This window comes from Bos indicus x Bos taurus, chromosome 2 (assembly GCF_003369695.1).
Source record: "Bos indicus x Bos taurus breed Angus x Brahman F1 hybrid chromosome 2, Bos_hybrid_MaternalHap_v2.0, whole genome shotgun sequence".
Lineage (NCBI taxonomy): Eukaryota > Metazoa > Chordata > Mammalia > Artiodactyla > Bovidae > Bos > Bos indicus x Bos taurus.
This window is the reverse complement of record NC_040077.1, coordinates 24,016,225-24,033,967: the sequence shown is the minus strand read 5'-3', so window position 1 is coordinate 24,033,967 and position 17,743 is coordinate 24,016,225.

Here is a 17,743-nt window from a genome sequence, read left to right as displayed (position 1 = left end):
CAACTTCAGTTTTTTTCTCATTTGGTTGTAGATCTTTCTCTTGATCATCTGAAAACATCATTCGGTGTTACAAAGTGAGTTTTGTACTCTTCTCCCCTAGAATGTGAAGAATTCAAAATCTGTGGTTTTCATGCCCATTCCTCTCTGTTGCCACATATCAGAAGGAGTTGTAATTGTGGTGGTGGTGTTTAGTCGCTAAGATGTGTCCGACTCTTTTGCCACCTGCCAGGCTCCTCTGTTCATGGGATTTCCCAGGCAAGAATACTGGAGCAGGTTGCCATTTCCTTCTCCAGGGGATCTTCCTGACTCAGGGATCCAACCTGCGTCTCCTGCATTGGCAGACGGATTCTTTACCACTGAGCCACCTGGGAAGCCCGGTTGTTGTGTGTGTCTTCATTTAACAATGATCTCTTCATAGACGACGGAGAAGGCAATGGCGCCCCACTCCAGTACTCTTGCCTAGAAAGTCCCATGGACGGAGGAGCCTGGTAGGCTGCAGTCCATGGGGTCTCTAGAGTCGGACACGACTGAGCGACTTCACTTTCACTTTTCACCTTCATGCATTGGAGAAGGAAATGGCAACCCACTCCAGTGTTCTTGCCTGGAGAATCCCAGGGACGGGGGAGCCTGGTGGGCTGCCGTCTATGGGGTTGCACAGAGTCGGACACGACTGAAGCAACTTAGCAGCAGCAGCAGTAGCTTCATAGACAAAAGCTGGGCTATATTTATTCTCGTTGATTCAGCACCTAGCAACAGTTGGTGTTAACAGTAGGTGTTAACCAAATGTTTTTGAATGGCTGCTTTGCACGAGCTACAAGAGGGCGTTATGATGATTTCCAGGAAGAGTGGAGACAAATCAAAAGTCAAAAGTCAAAATGTAAAAAAACTGCATGGGGTTTTAAGGTATCAGTAGGGGAAAGAACATTTGACTCCAATTCAGAACCTGAGATAACTTTTGATGTCAGTATAATCCAACTATTGGTTAAATTGTTTTTTTCATAAATGACTCCAAAAATCTTTTAAGATAACATGAAATCCCATGAGGCCTTAAACATGTAGATGTAAAGAGACTATCTTCATTTACCCATTCATAAGTTTTTGTCAAATGAATGAATCTCTTAATAAACAGAAGATACATAAATTCCCTTTAATTTTCTTTGAACACCATTATTAAAAAAAAACCATACCTTTAAATGAGGTAATATACACAAACCTACTATGATGTGTGGCACATAAATGTTATCTATTTTGGTTATTTTATTGTGGATAATGAAGTGTCATTCTTCCCCATTCAGTACAAATCACAGCTAATGCCAAGAACTTCCCCACCCTTATGTTTTATTAAAAGCAAGTTAAAAATAACTTTTGGAAAATTCTGTAGCTAAATATACAGAATAATTTCTTATATCTGAAGCACTTTCTGTTTTGTAGCCCTTTTTTCTTTAGAAACACTTTGATATAGCAAGGCAACAAATATTACCTTCAATTTGTAGATAAAAAAAAAATGGATAGTTTAGGAGAAGAATTTGGCTAGATCTCAGGTCCCTGTCTCTCTCCAGGGACCTCTGAGTTGGTAGCTTATTGTTGTTATTCAGCCGCTAAGTCACATCTGACTCTTTGTGATCCCATGAACTGTAGCACACCAGGCTTCACTATATCACAAAGTTTGCTCAAATTCATGTTCATTGAGTCAGTGATGCCATCCAACCATCTCATCCTCTGTTCTGCGTCATTCCCATTGCTTTGCATGGAACCAGGTGAGGACAATTCTGTTCATGGCGTTCTTGGCCCCAAAGGCTCCTAGAGAATGGGGCTGGAGTAAAGGACTGAGGAGAGAGGAGAAATGGAGGGAATTGGGGAATTTCATTACTTACTGGTGTCTTCAAAACTCCTGAGAGGTTTTGGCTAATCCCATCAGGGAACTAGAGAGGGTCATCACCGCTCAAGAGGGTCTAGTGTTGTTTTTTACTTATTTTAAAAAAATTTATTTATTTATTTATTTGGCTGCATCAGGCCTTAGTTGCAGCATACCTGGTCTTTATTGGGTCATGCAGGAATCTTTCATTGTGGCACCAGGGCTTACTTATCCCAAGGCATGTGAGAGTCCGTGGTGGCTCAGATGGTAAAGACTCTGCCTGCAATGCAGGAGACCTGGGTTCAATTCCTGGGTCAGAAAAATCCCTTGGAGAAGGAAATAGCAAACCAGTCCAGTATTCTTGCCTGGAGAATTCCATGGACAGGGGAGCCTGGCAGGCTACAGTCCACAGGGTCGCAAAGAGTTGGACCTGACTGAGAGACTCACACACACACACACACACACACACGTGGGATCCCAGGTTCCTGACCAGGTATGGAACCCATGTCCCCTGCATTGCAAGGCAGATTCCCAACCACTGGACCACCAGGGAAGTCCCTGGTGTTGTTTTTAATAATCCTGGTGAGCGAGGTCTTCTCACAGGACACACAGTCTCCTCACCCTCCACCCAAGCCTTCTCCAAATCTCAGTAGTGAGACTGGGCTCCACCCCTGTGCCAGCCCCCATGGATGCAGGGGGGATCTCCCTTCTTTCCTCCCTCTCTCCATAGGAGGCACAGGAGGCAGTTTCTGACTTCACACGATCCTGTTGTCCCCAAATATGGGCACATGAGTCACACCCATTTTAAGGACAATTTTGCTATTTGGGACAGGAAGACAGACAGGAGATGACGAAGCTTACAAGATCCACAGAACCCCCATCTCCGGAGCAAGGCTGGAGTTAAGAGGGAGGTGAGTGAGGGTGAGTCATTCAAGTGCAGGGTCTGATCTCATCTTTATTTAAAATGTGGATATTTTGTTTATTCTGGATTTTTTTTGCATTAAAATTGCCTTGATTACTGGCTTCTTTGCCCCCCACCCTCCTTACATTTTGACTGAGTCAGTAGTATTTAAATCACCAGGACTGTCAGACTGGTTAGCTGTTTTTTCTTGAAGATCTCAGAGCATGTCAAGGCCCTGGTACTTCCATCATGTCACAGAGCACCTTGTCACCTGAGTTAACACAGAGGCGTAACCATGCCCGGCGCAGGGTGGGAACTTGACAGGTACAGCTTCCCCTTCTTCCACTTGAGTGCAGAAGCGTCTCAAAGCCTGAGCCATAACTAACACGCTTCAAGTGAATGTGGTGGTTGAGCATGTCTGGGATCTATTCTCCACTGAAACGGAAGGGCTGTCCTTACTTCGGAGGGAAGGAAGCTGTTTGCTTCTTCCTTTGAGCTCCCACAGCACTTTGTTTTCCCTAAATGACAGCTCTGACTGCTCGTGTTCACATGTCTGTCTCTCTAGACTGTGCTTCTCTCTGTGTGTGGATGCTGTTTCCTCCCAGGACCCAGCACAGTGCTGGCCCTGGACCTGCTCAGTAAGTGTTTGTGGACTGAAGGCATCAGCTGGCCGTGTTTCTGTATTTGTATTATTGTTCTCCAGTTTGCAGGTCACCTACCCGACAGGTATAGGATTTTATTTTATCATGATTGTGTCCCTCCTACTGTCTCTCTGCAGCTTCTTTGCCTTTGGACGTGTGATACCTTTTTTTGGTGGGTTCCAGTGTTCATGGCACCCCACTCCAGTGTTCTTGCCTGGAGAATCCCAGGGACGGGGGAGCCTGGTGGGCTGCCGTCTATGGGGTCGCACAGAGTCGGACCTGACTGAAGCGACTTAGCAGCAGCAGCAGCAGTGTTCTCCTGTTAATGGTCGTTCAACAGCTAGTTGCAATTTTGGTGCTCTTGCAGGAGGAGATGAGTGCACATCCTTCTACTCTGCCACCCTGAACTGGAAAAAAAAATTTTAGGCCATGTTTCTGACTCAGAAGTTTTTGAGTAAATTTTGTATAAATTTTTGGTTCCAGAAATTCTATAATAAATCAGAACTTAGTGCTTTCTGTGAATGTTCTCTCTGGCTCTCACTTTCAGTATTGCCATTTGGGAGAGTTCAGTATATGTAGGATCTAGCCATTTAGGGATGTTATTAGGAACTGTCCACAATGCCTGTCGGTGAGGATCATTATTTTAGCAGCTAAAAATTTTTTTGAGTTAATCGGGAACTTTTCAGTTGCAAGCAACAGACTCCAGTTGAAATTAGCTAAAATGGGAATTAGTACAAATAACAGCAGTGCAGAGTCTGAAATGATGTAATTAAAACCCCATCTCTCATTGATGAAGATGGTTTTCAGCATCTCAAGGTTCACATGCAACCTGCTTTCAACTTCCAATGAGGAAGAGCTCCTTCCCTTGAGCTCCACCAGGAAAGTGCTGGCAGAGACTCAGCCAGGCAGTCTCTGCCATGCTGAGATCACATGCTCACGATCACGTGCTCACCAGAGAACCGATCCCTGGAGCCCGAGGGATGGGCTACCTTGGACAGACTAGGGTCATATTCCCACACCTGTGGCTAAGGGCGGGCCAGGCAATCGGGTCCACTTGAACTGCATGGCCTGGGAGGCAATGGGGATGGGTTTGAGCTGGCAGAAGCAACAGATACTTGCTACACTTGTTACACTGGGTATACTCATTTTCCATGTTTGCATTCAGTCTTATTATCTTATCTTTAAGTTGTGAATTCAATTATAATTGGATCCTTTTTATGGTTCGGTTTTTACCTTTTTTTCCCCCCTTTGGTAAACGTTTTCAGGCCTTTCCTGAGGTAGCCTGCTTTCTTATTTCCCACTCTCCATCCTTGGTCTGCTTCCCTTTATTTACCAATATCTCCCGCATTTTAGTCCTCAGCTCAGGGTTGGTCTTCGTTATCCAGGGTGTATCTTGGGCTTCTGGTTGTAAACAGCAGTACCGTGTGTGTGTATTTTGTTTCCAGTCCTGATTATCTTCAGATGTCACTTCTGATGTCTTCTAGATGGCTTCTGTCTCATTTCACAGAGCCTGCTTCTGATAAGCCCCCCGGGATGCTCCCCGAGCCTGTGTGGTGAAGTTACGCCCCTTCGCCTGGATGTGCAGCGTGCACTCACTCTACCAAGCATTGGTGCTGTCATCTCTGTCTGAAATGACCTTGCCTGGCTAATTTCTACTTGTCCTTCAAGTGTCTAAGCAGGCATCACTTCCTTCAGGGAGCCCCCTGTCCATCCAGACTGGGCTAGAGACAAAGTTCTCTCCTCATCAGCTGGTATAGTCATTGACGGAGCCAATAGTTTATGATTGGAGTCAGTTTGGATTGGTCAGTTATATATCTTGAATCCCCCTATTATGTTGTGTATTATGCTGTTCTGTATTCATCTGTTTATCTTGCTCTCCTGGTAGACAGTGTACAACTTGAAAACCAGGACTATCTTTTAACTCTATTCCTAGTGTTGGGAACAAACTAGGCCCTTGGATAAATTTCTGGAGAATGACCTAACCCCTCCACCTAAGCTCTGCCTTAGGTCCCCACTGTCCTCAGGGCTCACACTTGTTATAGCATTACTGCAATTTGTTTACGCATCTCATTTCCGCTGAGACATTGTAAAGTTCCTGGGCTAACCAACTATGTCTTCATTCAAATTTGTTATCTGCCACTGAGTCAGCCACCTGCCATGTATATAGTAGGTGCTGAAAAAGTGTAGCAAAAATATTTTAAACTCTAAAAAGTTTCCAAGTGGCAGTTTATTACATATCCTTTCCTTTTTATATCTACTGAAGTGCTTGGCTAGTTTCACATGAGGTGAACCATGTGCTTTTTGTCAGCACTTGGTTTGGATGTTCCTTAGATGCTCTCAGATGCCAGACTGTGGAGTAGCATGACTAGACTTCGGTTCCTCTTGATATTATGATGACAACAAACTCTGAGAGACAGTGAGCACAGACTGGACATTCTGTGCATCCCATGTCCTGAAATGTGTCTTTATCAGGCATCTTGCAGATGGGACTTCAGTCTTTGAACTGGATTCCAAGACCTCAGGCTGGTACTGGATGTAAACGGACTAGAATTTGTATCCAAAGCTGAAGGTGGGGGTGGGATCAAGTACACGTGGGTAGAAGGAGAACAAGAACTGGTTTGCAAGTAGAAGATCCAAAGGGAGCCGAAGCTAGAGAGACCCCGAAAGGAAGTACTGGAAAGACTTCAGAGGCAATGAAATGCAGCAAGGACCTTCTCTCTGCAAACCTACAGTTGGGTCTCTGGGTGGAGAGGGATTGTTTGGGGGCCATGGGTGAGCTCTGAAAGAGCCAGAAGAAGTTGACCTCTTGGCTTTATGCAGCAGCACGCTTGAGGGCCACCACAAACATACCATGTATGTCAAAGGACATGGTACAGACGGAATGATGAGTTTCCCTGAATTGGTCTTAGCCTGGGGGCCTTTGGGGCGCAATGCAGTAGAGGAAAGATGGGTTTGTTGTTCTCTTCGGTGTTCTGAGCAGCCCAGTCACTGACAGCCAAAAACTCTTCCTTGTCCCAGAATGAGGCTGAACTAGCTTACATAAATATGATAAATAATGTGTCAGAAGGGTCCAGATAAAGGAGCTCAGACCCAGCACTGGTTACCCAGCCTGTGATTCACACTGGCTCAGTAGCTGTGGGCTCACAGCCTGTGCTGGATAAATGAAGGGAGACTGGGATGAAACTCCAGGGAAGTGAAGATGGGAAACCTTGATTCCGCATTTTTATAATACCCATCATGGGGAGCAGGATTAGATATGGAGAAAACAGACTCGATCCACTTTCCTCTCGGGAAGGAGACACTTTATTTCTTAGCCAGCTTACGTCAGAGTAAAAGAAGAGAATTTGATAAAAACAATGTCTTTATTTCCTATGTATATTTCTTTGTTCCAAAAAGAGCTCTAATGTGTTTTCATGTTAGGTTCAAAGAAGAGATTGTCCTGGAAAATCTCAGCTTTTTTGGAAGGGCAACTGGGATGTGAAAGCCCTGCTGCTAAATCTTCACCCTGTTAAGCTGAGTTCTCTGGCTCAGGTGGTTTTTAATTAAAGCAATTTATATTCAAAGAATGTGCACGCATGCAAGCTCACACAAAATCAATGAAGTCAAGAGAGGAAAAACAACTGATGTAACCAAGAAGTACTTACAAAGAAGGGCAAAAGAAATTTTTTTTGGTTTAATTTCTGTTTAAAGTATTTGTACACATTGCTTTATTTCAGCCAAAATCCCAAGTGTGTTGCACACTGTTTACTATTCTCCTCCTCCCTCACTGTTCTCCTTACAATGTAAGGCTGAGTTCATCCTGGATTCTGCATGGCTTCTTGTTTTTCTTACATTTAAGAAAGCACACAGTGTGGGTGCTTAGCACATGGAATCATTTGCTGCCGCTCTCCTTCCACCAGCTCAATGGCAGTGAGGTATTAATGAGTGTCCCCTTAAACAAGCTGCACAGTTTTGTCATTTCCATGAGGTTTGCTGGCATATGAATATATCCCCACATTCTTTTATGAAATACATAAGTGTAATCAAATAGTTGCTTTGGTTCTTTTCTGGAGGCAGAAGGAGAAAAATGTCAAACTCTCATTGTTCAGTGTTTCTAACAGACCCCTTTTGTATAACTGCTGACTTTGCAGCACAAAGTTCCAAACTGCAGATAATAGCTTAAAAGGCTATCTGAACCCATTCTGTTATGTAGATGAAAGGAAGTCTTTACAATTAATCTATGGCATCTCTGAATAAAAAAGAAGGGCACTCATCCAAGTCATTTCCTTGGGCCAAGGCAGTGAGTGAACAGAACGAAAATGCCAAATTTTGCTGCTTGAAACCAGAGTTTGACATCGCACAGGGGCAGCCAATAGCAACCAGATTTTTGCTTCTGACCTGTCACTGTTTGGAAATCTGAAACAATGTGTTATTATTCAATGTTATCGGTAAATTTAATATAAGGCATCTGACTAAAGAAAGTGTAGCATAAATATTTAGAACCTGTTACATTGCTGGTTTACAATAAAATATCTTACGAGACTTACATATTTAAAAGGAGATGAAATAATTCTAATTAAAAAATTAGAAGATTATCTTAGAAGTTCCCTGGTGGGCCAGTGGTTAGGACTCAGCACTTCACTTCTATGGCTCAGGTTCAGTCCCTGGTCAGGGAACTAAGATCCTGTAAGCTGCATTGCATGGCCAAAATAAATAATTCAGAAGACTGTCTAAAAAGCAAGGGAAGCAACTGAAAACCTATGTTTGTCAAATTGGAATGAACATACTGGGAAATATGAAGGACATGTCATCCTAGAAGATAAATCTTATAATAAAATTGTGTCTCCAAATTGTATATTACAACAAATACAATATCAAGGAATCAAATGAAAGTGATGATAGAATAAGAAATTTAAAAAAAATTTCAGTTAATAACATCAGTTAAAATGGTATCTGCCATTCAGGGCATTTGGGTGAAATGATTTAGGATTACTCAATTATCAGAAATAATAAGCATTTAGGGGGATCAGCTATAAATAATTATGCAGATCAATACTGTTCTGTATGCAGGCAATTAATGGAAAATGTAATAAAAAAACAGATCCCATTCACAATAAGACAGACATACACAAAATATACAATACATGAGAATAGAAATATTCTACCCCTATATTTAGGAAAAAAACCTATTTCCTTTTGATATACAGGAAGGAGGATTTGAATACATGGAGAAACATGTTCTAGATTTCTACCACTAAAGACACAATATTATTAATAAGTCAGTCTCCTCAGTTAAGCTTTGATTACTGCTGCTGCTGCTCCTGCTAAGTCGCTTCAGTTGTGTCCGACTCTGTGACCCCATAGACGGCAGCCCACCAGGCTCCCCCGTCCCTGGGATTCTCCAGGCAAGAACACTGGAGTGGGTTGCCATTTCCTTCTCCAATGCATGAAAGTGAAAAGTGAAAGTGAAGTCGCTCAGTCGTGCCCAACTCTTAGCGACCCCATGGACTGCAGCCCACCAGGCTCCTCCATCCATGGGATTTTCCAGGCAAGAGTACTGGAGTGGGGTGCCATTGCCTTCTCTGTAAGCTTTGATTACTAACACATTCCTAATGAAAAATGCCAATGAAATTTTAGGGAGAACTTGACAAAAAATGTTCTTTTTAGTTTTTACGATTGGGATCCCATCCATTGGTCCTTATATTGGCTGTCCAATCAGTGTGGCACATTGCCTTGTATACAATGTGTGCACAGTGTTGTATATAGCTCTGTTCAGTGCTGGGTCTCTTGGAGGCACAAATGCAGGTGTTGAACTCTAGACAGTATTTGGTTACAAGGTGGTCATCCCAATAGTGCAGAACATTCTTATATTATTTTTCTTAGATCATAATCTTAAGAAAAACCCCAAATCAAAAAATTCTTTCAGAACTTATGAATCTCAGTTTGAGAAATATTGCCCAAACGTATTTCAAGTTGTAACTGATTTTTTTTTTTTTTAAAATTCAGGATAACAGAAGGCATTGGGCAATCTTTTGTGATTGCCGAAATGAGATTCTGTGACCATTGATCCATATTTTCGACACCCATCTTGGGCTTGAACCAGCTGTTCCTCCTTTGGAGATGGGCACTGAGAACCCTCTTCTGCAGATGAAGAAAGTCAGGCAGCGAACAGCACTGCAAGGCCACAGAGACCATCATGGGGAAATTTAGATTAGAGGTCAGAGTTGTGTCCAACTGAGAGGAAAAATGAAGGGTAATCACACAAATTGCTCAACCTTGGTAGGCGCTGACGGTCACTTAAGCTGTACCCATCTCCTTCTGCCTAGAAAGGACTCATTGGTATCTTAAACCACAGTGCACAGAGCCTCATCTAGTGCTTGTGCTAAATACACACTCCCTGGGTCTCGTGCCCTTGTGTCCTATTCAGTTACAAGGGACTGAATGAAAGCTAATTGCTTTCTGAGACCTAGTTACAGGTCCCGAGTTTAACAGGAGCTACTAGTCCTTCCCAAGTACAGACGTTCCTTCTTGAGCAGCTGCCAGGAGCTCAGCGGCTTGGGAGCCTTTCAGATAAATAGCACCTGAGGTTATGTTGCGTCAATCACAGCGTGTATGGGCACAACCCTCAGGTATTTGGGCTTGGACTTGCCTTACAGTCAGACTGGAGAGAATGTTTCTTCAAATCAGACCAAGTTATAACCACCTCTCCAGATATCAGGGTAACATCACCCTAGCCATGCGTGCTAAAATTTTGCCCATTTGCTTTAGCATTGCTTCTCTCTCTCGAAATCACTCTCTCCATCTTTGTATATTTATTATTTTTTTTCTGAATCATTTGAGGGTAAGTTGGTGATGATTCCCATAATGTTTATTGTGTGTCCTTGGTCACTCAGTCATGTCCGACTCTTTGCAACCCCATGAACTGTAGCCTGCCAGGTTCCTCTGTTCATGGGATTCTCCAGGCAAGAATCCTGGAGGGGGTTGCCCTCCTCCAGGGGATTTTCCCGACCCAGGGATTGAGCCCACGTCTCTTACATCTCCTGCATTGGCAGGTGGGTTCTTCTTGACCATTCTCGCCACTTGGGAAGTCACCCTAGCCATAGATACTCTTTTAACCAAAAGAAATCAGCAGAGAACATAGAACATCAGAGAGACTGTGCCAAGTAGATTCCCAATGAGTGTTAAAGAAGATACCATTTAGTATAAAATAGAGCTTTCTTCTGTAGAAACCTATCTGTAATTCAGCAGAATAGTATTAGAAAATAATTTCAGTTCCACAGTTCTTATTCTTAATTCTAATAAGAGCTGGAGTCCTATTTTTCAATTACCAGATTTGACTTATTTTTATGTTTGGGGTATCCTTCTGAAGCTTGTCACAGCAAGGCAAGAAGGTTACCCTCTTCCATATTATGTTATTTTGTTTGTGTTTAGTATCCCCACAGTAGGCTTAATACATTAATTAGAGGGATTTGACCTATGGTCTTTAATAGGGAGCTTCTTAAGTTAGTCAAAGCTTGAAAGACAAATATTTATAAACATGTTCCTACATGTTTAAAAGGGAGGATGTAAACCAAACTGCTAACAATGAATGTCTCAGGGGAGTGGTATTGGACAGGGTGGAAAATGTCACTTTCTGTTTCTTACATTTCTATTGTCCAAATGTCTTTGTTTAATAATGACTCATATTTTAACTTTTTAAAAACATTGTTTTTATTTAGCATAACTTCTTCATTCAGTTGTGAAAAATTAAACTGGCTTCACACTCATGCCAGGAACAAGTATGATTCGAGGCGTATTGGAGTAAGTTGATCTGAATCGACTGACTTTAGGAGGAACTGATGTATCCCAGGGTAGAGTCTCTGCTGTGAACAGGAGGGTTGCTGTCACTCAGTGTTTTTCTCATCTAAACCTCTGGATTAGAAGTATATGAAACCAGAAAGACTGCAAGCCCGTGTGTGGATCCTGGTGGCAGTGACTGGTGGGCACCATGTTGGGTTGAAAGTAGACAGGACCCAGCCCCAGTGGAACATGATGTCAGGACACAGTCACAGAATCTCCTCAGCCTCTACCACTTTAGGATTTCTGGGCAAACAGAACCTCCATGGTTGTGTTCTACTACACAGCCCTCTGAATTCTAGTATGTTAGGTTGTTTTTGAGAAAAAGAACGTGTCACTGATCTGGTCTGCTGGGAAAAATACTTGGTGAGATTTGGGGGGCTCTTGATCCCATCCTCTGCTGCCCCTAATCCTTTATGGGCCTCAGTTTTCTCAGCTCCACACACATGAGAAGATTGAATTTTACATGCTGCCCAAGGTCTATTTTTGCATAAAAACTTTATGGCCTCCATTGTGGCCCATAAACCAAGAATTCTGAGTAGTGAGTACCACATAGTTCCTCTCTCTTCCTTTTTTATTTTAGGCCCATCTTTTTTTTTTTTCTTTGCTGTGTTGGGTCTTGGTTGCCGTGCAGGCTTTTCTCTAGTTGTGGCAAGCGGGGGCTTCTCTTCATTGTTGTGTGGATTCTCATTATGGTGGCTTCTGTTGTTGCAGAGTACAGGTTTTAGGCACATGGGCTCAGTAGTTGTGGCTCGTGGGCTCTAGGGCATGAGGGCTCAGCAGTTGTACTGCATTGGCTTAGTTGCTCCACAGCATGTGTGATCGTCTGGGATTAGGAGTTGAACCCGTGTCTCCTGCATCGGCAGGCGCATTCCTAACCACTGGACCACGAGGGAAGTCCCTAAACCCAACTTTAACAAAACACAGAAACTCAGTCAGATATGTCTGTTATGTGTCCTGTGTAGGATGTCATGTCAGTCAGAGGAAAGTCAGTCTAATCTGCTTTGTAGGAATGGCAGTGGGAGAACTGAGAGCAGTAGTGTGCTCAGGGTTTCTCATGCAATACACACGGATTTGAGATTAGGATGTAGCCCTTCATACTTCAGCCTGAAGACAAGGCTGTCTTCAAGTCTGTCTTCAACAGCACATTTTCTTAGAAATAGGGACCACATCTCCCATTTTCCTTCAAGCTCCAAGAATAGGGATGTATGTAGCACAGTCAGGGCAAGGTGGTGCCATAATTGATATTCTTCTGGCCAAGGCATTCCCACCCTGGTGGGGGCCACTCTCAGATGGGTTCCTGAAGTGAGTTGGTGAATCAGTCTTGGCCGGTCCCTTGTGGTGTTTGAGCTGTCCCCAAGGAGCTCTTGTGGAGAGTAGGGGAGCGATACTGCATTCAGAGTGAGTGCCTGAAACTCTTGGCTATTCTGTTTGTCATGCTCAACTTGGGTCACTTCTAAACAAGCATGGCATTTGATGATGACAACTCTATTACACTCTATATTGTACAAAATAACAGAGGTCAGAGTGACCTTCAGAAGTATCTGATAGGTGAATGCTAACTTGACCACTTCCTCAGATGTACATTCATGTTTATTTCTTCTTCTTCCTCTGTTTTTCTTCTATAGTCTTTATATTTCTTCCTTCTTATCTGACTCATGGCTTCCCATGGTACTCATGGATAGGCATTGTGTGTTTCTGTTGGCAGCTCAGATTCAAAGATGCTACTGAGCTCTATTTGTCAACCATCCATGACTTCCAGGTATTTTCTAAATTTCTTATTGAACATCTCTAGGACTAGACAGTCCTTGGCCTTCTTCTGTAACTGGCCAACAGACTCTTCTCTTGTGTTCATTACAAAAGCTTTGACTGAAGGTCATTTCTGTTTCTATGAGTACAAGACATAACTGACTGAAAACCTTCCATATTCCTTACAACAATAAAAAGTCACTCTTAGCTCTCTTTTCTCTAAGCCAAATATCCCCAATTCATTGCTACTTCTCTTGTAAGTCTTACTTTAATAATTTTAATTATTTTTGGAACCCATGCTAGCATCTCTGTATCTCTTTTCTTAAAGGGTGCTAAAATGACCATGTATATGAAGAAAAATTTGATTAAAATAAAGCAAAAAGTTTTTTTTTAAACCTACCTCTTTAAAAATCACAATTTATATAATACATTCCTTTTCATTTAGACCTAATCATTGGATTTTTAAACAATGGTTCCACAGAGGTAAATTATACTTAATTATGCATAATTTTTCTTATCAATATTTCCATAATCTAGTTTAAAGTAGAAGGATTTTGTCTAAAAGCAAACTACTTTTCACCTGTATGCTTTTCAGATTAGGTTCCTTTTGTTTGCAAGGAACAAAGACTGTCTTGAAGAACTGTACAAAAAAGATCTTCACGACCCAGATAATCACGATGGTGTGATCACTGACCTAGAGCCAGACATCCTGGAATGTGAAGTCAAGTGGGCCTTAGAAAGCATTACTACGAACAAAGCTAGTGGAGGTGATGAGAATTCCAGTTGAGCTATTCCAAATCCTGAAAGATGATGCTGTGAAAGTGCTGCACTCAATATGCCAGCAAATTTGGAAAACTCAGCAGTGGCCACAGGACTGGAAAAGGTCAGTTTTCATTCCAATCCCAAAGAAAGGCAATGCCAAAGAATGCTCAAACTACCGCACAATTGCACTCAGCTCACACGCTAGTAAAGTAATGCTCAAAATTCTCCAAGCCAGGCTTCAGCAATACATGAACCGTGAACTTCCTGATGTTCAAGCTGGTTTTAGAAAAGGCAGAAGAACCAGAGATCAAATTGCCAACATCCGCTGGATCATGGAAAAACCAAGAGAGTTCCAGAAAAACATCTATTTCTGCTTTATTGACTATGCCAAAGCCTTTGACTGTGTGGATCACAATAAACTGTGGAAAATTCTGAAAGAGATGGGAATACCACACCACCTGATCTGCCTCTTGAGAAATTTGTATGCAGGTCAGGAAACAACAGTTAGAACTGGACATGGAACAACAGACTGGTTCCAAATAGGAAAAGGAGTTTGTCAAGGCTGTATATTGTCATCCTGTTTATTTAACTTATATGCAGAGTACATCATGAAAAACGCTGGACTGGAAGAAACACAAACTGGAATCAAGATTTCTGGGAGAAATATCAATCACCTCAGATATGCAGATGACACCACCCTTATGGCAGAAAGTGAAGAGAAACTCAAAAGCCTCTTGATGAAAGTGAAAGTGGAGAGTGAAAAAGTTGGCTTAAAGCTCAACATTCAGAAAACGAAGATCATGGCATCTGGTCCCATCACTTCATGGGAAATAGATGGGGAAACAGTGGAAACAGTGTCAGACTTTATTTTTCTGGGCTCCAAAATCACTACAGATGGTGACTGCAGCCATGAAATTAAAAGACGCTTACTCCTTGGAAGGAAAGTTATGACCAACCTAGATAGCATATTGAAAAGCAGAGATATTACTTTGCCAACAAAGGTTCGTCTAGTCAAGGCTATGGTTTTTCCTGTGGTCATGTATGCATGTGAGAGTTGGACTGTAAAGAAGGCTGAGTGCTGAAGAATGGATGCTTTTGAACTGTGGTGTTGGAGAAGACTCTTGAGAGTCCCTTGGACTGCAAGGAGATCCAACCAGTCCATTCCGAAGGAGATCAGCCCTGGGATTTCTTTGGAAGGAATGATGCTGAAGCTGAAACTCCAGTACTTTGGCCACCTCATGCGAAGAGTTGACTCATTGCAAAAGATTCTGATGCTGGGAGGGATTGGGGGCAGGAGGAGAAGGGGACGACAGAGGATGAGATGGCTGGATGGCATCATTGACTCGATGGATGTGAGTCTCAGTGAACTGAGTTGGTGATGGACAGGGAGGCCTGGCGTGCTGCAATTCATGGGGTTGCAAAGAGTCGGACATGACTGAGCGACTGATCTGATCTGATCTATGTAAGTCCGTGGTGTGTGCCCAAGTCCCTGCAGACCACAGTGGAGCCTGAGAGCCACCAGCCAGCACAGCCACTGTCTTGTTTGCTTCTCATGTTCACCCATGTACACATCCGCTCTCCCTTTTATTTCTGCCTCATTCTCCCCTCTAAACTGACTGCCTTGCCGTGCTCACTCAGAGTCTGCTTCCATGTGCAAGTAGCTGTGACTTGCCCATGACACGGCCACAGTGGTCCTTTCTTTCCCTACATCACAACTTTTCACCTTGACTTACTGTTGCCACTGGGTCATTCTGTATTCCAAAGCAAATTCCCAGGAGTGGGAATCTGATAAGCCCAGCTCATCTTTTCACTCCAGCCTGTGGACTCACTGTGACCCAAGGGTGACCTGACACCCTGGATCAGGTACCCACCCATGTCTAGTCATCTGTGCTGGGTGTGGGAGCTGGTAATTCAAGGAGCACAGTGGGGAGTAGATGATTTGGCAATGTGATTGATAAACATCTGGCACATCTAAACTGAATGATTCTTATAGAACTACTTCCCCCATTTTCTGAGAGTTAGTTTGAATTTCTTTTGTTTTCCCTGATATTAATTTCACTAAAGTCATTATCATATAAAAGTTGAGGGCACATATTCTAACTTTTTTCTACCAAATACCGATATCCAATGAAATAGATTCTAAGAATGAACCCTGTGAGACTTTCTCCACACCACCACAGGTGGACACTGTTCCACTGAACACTACTACCTTCTGAGTTCAATCTGTAAGCCCCTACTCTAACTCAGACCAAAATAAAATCAGAAGATAGCACTTTTTCTTGATTGATAAATAGTCATGTTACTGGTCGAGCATGTAGGTCATGCATGCTGGCTTTGGAGCCAGCCCACCTGGGATCAAAATCTGGCTCCAACTCTTCTGATTTATGTAACCTGGGGGACTTATGTGACCCTGCTGCTCATGACTTTTCTCATGTATTAAACGGGATTACTGAGGATATTAATGATACAGGTTTTTGCAAAGATTAAATGAATGAATCAATGAAAATGTTTGCTGGAAATGGTACCTACTACAGGGCAAACATCCCACGAAGGTTAGTTATTATTGTCACAACTAGTTCCATAAACTTTGTTGAATACTAATTGTGTAGCTTAAGCTAGTTTCAGGTGGGAGTTTGTGAATTTTACAACTCTGATGGTCTTAAGAAAATGTACATAGACTTCTTGTCACTTTCTACTAGTTTATGAGCCTGTAATTTTATTATAGAAAGAAATTAGACTGATCGGTTATGCAAAGCTTTTTACGGAATCATCTGTCATCTTCATACATATTATTTCATGAATTTTCTGTTATGAATCTTTTCAAATGCCTGGGATCAAATTGAGAGCAACGGCATGATTTTTTGTTGCCTTCCAGAATAGTAGGTATGTAATTTATTCCAATTTCAATTTCCTTATTTTAATATGAAGTGTGTTTTACAAAACTAATTCTTTGAATCCTATAGAGACACTGCTCTTTGCTTCACCTCCCCCCACCCCGCAACCCCCGCCGCCCCGCCCCGCCTCGTATTACCTCTGGGTATAGTAACTTGAAGCTGAGAGTATATTGGTGTGAAAGTCTACACTGAAACAGACACAAGAGTCACTCTTGAATCCAAGTTCATGAACTGTGAGAAGCCTAATAAGCAAAGAAATGCTGTATTGCGCGTGTTAATCTTGAGCTAAGCTGCACAAGTTCTGCTCCAAGGTTCTGTCACAGTGAATACACTCATCTTGTTAAATACACATCCCAGGTTCCCTGCCTCTAAACAGGGAGCCTCTTCTAACCTCATGGTAAACATTTTGATTAGTGAGAAGTGTTTTCACATCTGCTTGTTTCAAGCATAAGTGTTTTTCTCCTTCTCACAGAAAAATGGGGATAAGGCCATTTCCCCCATTCATTTCCATTGCAGTTTCAGCTAGTATGTAAATACAAGGCTTGGAGGAGCAGAAAATGTCTTAAATTAACACAGTGCTTCAACTGCATTGCCCAGCACTGGGGAGTGATGGGAAATTGGCATTCCTGATGGAACTGTGGTGAATATTCATTTTTCCATCTGGAAACGAAGCACATGCCATTTAGCAGATTGAAAACTGGTGTGACTTCGGCCCTGTAACTACATAAACTTTATAATCGTGAGAATGTAATGCACATTACAAAACGAATGTGTTGCTGTAAAAGTATACAGACGAGAAATAGAACTGAATTGGTTGCTGACACTAATTAAGTCCATTTTTCAGAGGTAACCACCACATTAAGAACACTCATGGATGGGGATTCAGGACTCCACTTTGATCACTATTCTGAGGGGCCAGAGGAACTTGGAAACCTTCTCTGCTCATTTCTCCACAGGATTCCAGTTTCTATAAGAATTGCCAGGATCTTCTTAGAAATATAGAATATTGAGGAAATGGAAAGAAATTCAGTCAGTCAAAGACATACCTTATGCCATAAATAAAATCCTGTAGTTAGACCTTGGATTGAAAACCTCCTGGGGACTGACAGCTCGTTCCTCTGTTAGA